We start from the raw sequence: 6,051 nt of genomic DNA, 5'->3' as shown, positions 1-6,051 counted from the left end.
GGAATGGCAATGAGTCCTCTGCACTGTTGAAACCGGCTCCGGGCCAATCAATCAAGCCTGGATTTGAATATTCCCACGGCTCGGCCAATCCCGTGCAGTAGAAGGCGGCCGCTGCCGTGATGCCAAACCCGTCAAAGTAAGCACGTTGCTGTTTCGCGGAAAAATTTAAAGGAGAAGACACATCTGATTATATTAACCACCAGTCTCTGATATTAAACACATAACAAAATGCAAGTTTCAGATCCGCCTTGATCCCTGCACGTCTTATTGATTAAACGAGCCGCACATCAGCTCTGTGTTTGTGTTGCAGCTCAGCCAATCAGTGGAGTTTAATGAAATCCTAATCGGATGAAGGTGTGCAAGAGCAGAGCAGAGCTGGAGATAAAAACCTGCATCACTTGGAATCAATGATGGGAAAAAGTAGCCCACTCAGATCACTTACATAAGTTAAAGTAGTAGGAGCTATAACACCACACTGTAAAAGATAACAACCATTATCATCAAAATCTACTTACATTAAACTTGGTTATGGATATAATGTTATGAATGGTAGGCTATCATAACATTATATAGCCTAGTTATTACATTGTGATTTTTAATGGCTGGTTGATACCTAAACAGGGTTAACTGGGAGGTTTATACATCACAATTCATCAAATGGATCATTCTGTGTTTTGCAATTAAAATGAGAATCTCCGCAGTCACTCTGAAAGATAAGCCAAGCGCTCTACAATTTATAATCATCATGAGATGCAGCGAGGCTGAAGTATGAAGAAGCATAAATTGGAAAGTGCACTTACCTCAAAATTGTCTTTAAGTACAGTACTTAAGTAAATTAACTTGATTACTTTCCATCCCTGATTGAGAGAAACAGAGAGGCACCTTAAAATGTAATGCAATCCAGCCACACCACAAACTGTAGCCTCATAAATTGCTCAGACATTGAATCAGCACCTAGTTGATGGAGTCGGCCAAGATCATGGATCATGGTCTTTTTGTTGATCCTAAAAAGAGAGATAAAGAGGTTTAACAGGCGGGTTTTACAGGTTTCACAGAACCACAAACAAAAATCGAAAATGTGCAGGGAAAACCTTTCCAGTGAGAATGACTAATGTGTCTTGACAGAAAACCGAGAACTAATTTTACTATAAATCCTGTCCCCTGGGTTAGAAATATCTCTGGATAAGAGCTTGTCACGATCTGTTGCCGAAAAAAATTTAGTATGCCATTTTTGCAGCAGATAGTCTCTCTGAGCCCACAGTGTCTCCCAGTTTGAGTATCCCGGTAATGTGCTCGTTGGCTCGTTGGCATGGCTCATTGTGACTTTTAAATGGAAAGGAGCCACCATTAATGTCATTAGTCATACCTGTGCTTTTCCTGCTGTGTCAGAAGTCGAGTCAGAATGAAAATAAAATGTGCATGTGTTTGACTAGCCAACACCCACAGAACCACAATTTAATGTGCAAACTAGTTCATCCAGTTTTCAAAACATCAGTGTTACATTTTTAAATCATGTGGTGACAGTTCTGGTCTTACATTTAGCTTCCTGAGTTGGGCACTCTTCATATTTCCAGCACCTATCAATACAACAGTGCACCGCCTTGTTACCTTGAGGTGCATGAGGTGTGTGGCACATTCAGATAGAAATGACAGTTTATGCTCGACTGCTCACTCTGCTTAAATCTAATGATAGTTCCCCGTGGCTGCCAAAATGTACATGTTGTAAGTCTAATGGCATCACAGCGTGAGGTGACTGCATTATAGGAGAGAAGTAAATGTACCTGCACATTTCTATGGCTGTGTGTGTGTGTGTGTGTGTGTGTGTGTGTGTGTGTGTGTGTGTGTGTGTGTGTGTGTGTGCAAGTGTATTTCACAAGTAAATGTGTCAGTGTGCAGATACTGTCAAATAAAATCGTTTTTTTTATTTTACCCCCCCCCCCAACTTGAGACATTTGGACTTGTCATAGAAGGAAAATTACAGGTGTGAATAATAAAGTTAATGATGGCTGAATGCTATTTAGTCACACTGTCATGGATCACAGGCACACTTGAACAGAACAGAAACATCGTTATTGTAACAGCAGTGCTTTTTCAGGTATGACAAGTCTGAGTTTCTACCATTTGATCCCAGTGCCACCACACAGTCTAATGAGCTATAACACAGCAGCACTCACTCCTGCTTTTAAAGGATTAGACGTATGGATACCACTTTCATATCTGTCCATCAAAGTAAGACTATAGCAGCAGCCTGTTAGCTTAGCATAAAGAGTGGAATGGGGGTGGAGGTGGAGGGGGTGGGGGGGGGGGCAGCTTACTGGCAGCTGGCGAAGATCAAATTAGTGCATAATGAGTGTGAATTTCTTGTTGATAATCCTCCAGGTTGATAAGACTCAATGTGCATGGTTAAGAAATAGTCCTGCACATACAGTCACAACTTGTTGTTTTTATGCTTCAGCTTTTCAGTGGATTCAACAAATTAGGTATGACATGTTAAATTAGTTCCTCCTCACATGCTAAAATTGAGTTCAACCATCCCATTAATTTACTCAACAATGCTGCCTTCAAGACCCCGCTCACTGGTATCGCCCCAGTGTGATGATGGAAACCAACCATACTTGCTACAAAATCCAACCCATTTAAGGCTGGTGTTTTGTTTTTTTTTTTTTTTTTTCGTTTTTTTTTGGAGAAAGGCAATCACGCACACACAGACAAGACTGAAAGAGAATCACATATTGTTTCTTGACAGTTCCCAAAAGTGTCATTTTTCAGTAGCCTATACATGAGGCCAAAAAAAAAAAGGCAAACAAGGTTACTGTGCTGACTTTGTCTTATATTGAACACTGGAGATATACTGTTAAGTTTATCATAAATTGTTGATAATGGACAGATAAGTTAAAGTCCACTGTTATCATAGGATATACAAATATAGTAGTCATTCTGTGTTATTTAGTGGTTGGCTAATTGATCAGTTCAGTGGATCATCCAAGGCCAAAACACAACTACAGAGAGTACAAAAATACAATATCGCTTGTAAAGTAATATGAGTAAAGCCGTCCCCTTTGTACCATGTTTTGCTCCATGGAGTGAAAATGCTAATCAACGTTAGGGCTGTAAACATACAGGCCTATGTAGAGACACAGACAAAAATACAAACATATGGCTGCTAATAAATACAATATAAAAAAAAAAAAAAAACTTATTAGGTAAATACCCTTGGGACACAACGAAAACCTCGAGCTAGTTAGAATTTTTCAAATTGGCTCATTAGCATGACAATAATAATGCTGGCCACTGCACAATTGAATCAACATAACAAACTGGTGACAAAAGAATGAATAAGCTTATAATGTGAATGCACAGAGTCTGTGTAGGGTTGTAACCACCCCCATCCTGATAATCATTCTGCTTTGGCCATGTCCTCAATGTGATGTCAAGCTCTCCCTCTTAAGACAGTCCTCATCAGGCCGAAATGAACCTGGCAGTGACAGTAATAAAGAGCTCCATCTGTGCCTGGCAGGCGGAGGCAAATGAACCAATAAAGGTCTGGTGAAGTCTCCTCTTTCACCTATTGGCAATGGCTGCCGTCATCTCCATCATGATGAAAAGGAGAGAGTGCAAGGGTAATTAAATACCAGCAGGGGCCAGGGGGCAAACCTAATAACTCTCGGTAACAAGCCAATAAGAGGTCTTATTGCTTAAGGGTTCACACAACCCAGAGCATGTTAATAGTGAAGGAGGCCACTTACAGCACACAAACATTCAAATAGTTAATAGGCCTGCCGGTTCCTAAGAGAAAATTGACCTTGTAGAGAGATATCAGCAGTAGCCCAAAGACAAAGTACAAAAACCTTTTACACCACCTTATATCTGCCATAGTGATATCTTCTTCCTGAGCCAGAGCTGGCTTTAATGTGAACTCAAATACACTTAGCCGTGCTGGGTATAAATATAGTGCTTAATGAGCCCTGTTGTAGCATGTTGCCATCTGCTGGCAAAATAATGTCTGTGCAAAGGACCCAGCATCATTAGGGATGTGTGGTGTTCCACATACATATCACCCTGGTGATCTGTTGTGAGGCTCTGTCCTGAAATCTTGCATGTGTGCATGCCACTGGCTCCAATTTAAAATCAAATCAATAACCCATACAAAGCAAACAACAACCAAAAACCACATCCTCACAATAGGGAAGCCAAAGAGAATCATTAATTTAAATGGAAATTATGTTTGTGTTTAACTGGCATGAGTCCTGTGAACTGTCAACAGTAGGTGCTCAAGTAGCCTAGTTGATGTGTATTGCATTCATAAAAAAAAAAGAAATAGAAGAAAATTGGAAATCTGATCTCATAATTATGACTTACCATCTCATAATAATCTCAAATTTATGTGAAAGCTATAGCAGTAATTAAAGTTATTAATCGCTGCAGTCTGAGGCGACAAAGGCATTATGTCTCTTCCTAATTCAATGCACTGTTATTTCATCTTTTATTATCGTTTGAAATATGGAAGCCACTAAAATATGAATAATATTATCAAGGGAGGCTTTTTTCTTTCTTTCTTTCTTTCTTTCTTTTTTGCTATATCCTTTATAACAACTTAATTAGGCCTGTTAATAGAATTAAGTTTTTTGCCAACAAAGTAGGCCTATTATGAAAAAAGTTATTAAAAGTTACATGTATGTAAAATAAAATAGAATAAAAGTCTTCACTTGTGTAAACAGAAGCTAATAGTCGGTGAATTTGTGATTGGCCAATTATCTGGGCGAGATCCATGTGTAGTAGCCTATAACCAGAGACGTTCTAATATTGAGCCTAGAAGGGCTTTGGTATAACCATGGATCTAAGATAACCCAGCAAACATTTTTTGGTTGAAAAGACGTTTAAAAAACGTTTATGCCGACCGTTGAAAAGACGTTCAGAATTGGTTCAAAAGTGAAAGTTTTTTCAACGGCTATTTGTGGACGTCTATTCAACGTTCACATATAAACCATATTTTACCAGGAAATGCTATATTTACATTTTTCTCCTTATTTAGTGTGCATACACAGTATATTGTTATGGTGGATCATAACTAGTACATTTTGTCTAAATTTCTCATTTGAAAGCACTATTGCAAAAGACGTTTAAATGTGGTCTAAATATGAACGTTCATTAAACGTCTACATATAGCCGGTGAAAAAACTTTCACTTTTCAACCACTTTTGAACTAGTTTTGAACATAGACGTTTTTTAAACGCCTATTAAACGTAAAAATGCTCACCACCAGCCTATCTACTTTGTCAACAGTTTACAGTAAGGACAAAGGCTACAATAAACTTGAATTTATTCAAATATTGAAAATCAACAGTGTTAAATACAGACATATGACAATACAGTACAACAATAACAATCAGACACGGGGGATTTTTCTAGAAAAAAAGTAGCAATATTTGAGGGGAAAAAAAGAGTCACAAAATATACAGGAAAAGTCTTGAGCAAATAACACATTAAAGTCCTTCAAGTAATCTTACTTGAGACAGTGTCAGGAAACACAAATTTAAATTGTTACACAATACAGTTACTCATTTTCTATTTAAAATACTGTATTATAAATATTTAACTATTCCATTACTCCCCAACCCTGCAAACAATAAAAAAAAAATATCTTCTCTAAATAAAATTGTTTAGAACAAAGGTTGTGGAATGCAAAACCACCACCACTAGTCGTCCCTGGAGCCTGTTTCAGGTGGTCTGCCATGGTGCTATTGACATTTGCCTGTGGGGCTGGGATTCAACCTCATGACAGCATCTAAAATATTAGGGAAAGAGTATAGGAATTATGAGATGCAAGGATTTCACTGTGCAACCACTCAGTAATATAGACAAACTTTATTATTAGCAAAAATTACCTTTAATCAGAGTACACCACAGTTTCCCTGTTTTTCCCCTTTACTTTTACTTGCATACAGTGAGTAGCCCATTTCAGTAGGGTGTGCCCTTTTCCCACTGGTCATACTTTCTCTATATGTTGTTGTAGTAGGACAAACAAAGTTTTTGGCAATTTTTTATCACAAT

At 38.2% G+C, this 6,051-nt stretch overlaps 1 protein-coding gene across 1 annotated transcript in view; it reads right to left on the bottom strand.

Annotated features, from left to right (window-relative positions):
• The window catches only part of zmat5 (zinc finger, matrin-type 5), a 346,127-nt gene that overhangs the window by 85,616 nt on the left and 254,460 nt on the right, over positions 1 to 6,051 (bottom strand). The window lies entirely within an intron of this gene.

This window comes from Trachurus trachurus (genome assembly GCF_905171665.1).
Source record: "Trachurus trachurus genome assembly, chromosome: 12".
NCBI classification, from domain to species: Eukaryota; Metazoa; Chordata; class Actinopteri; order Carangiformes; family Carangidae; genus Trachurus; species Trachurus trachurus.
This window is presented reverse-complemented; position numbering and strand designations above follow the sequence as displayed.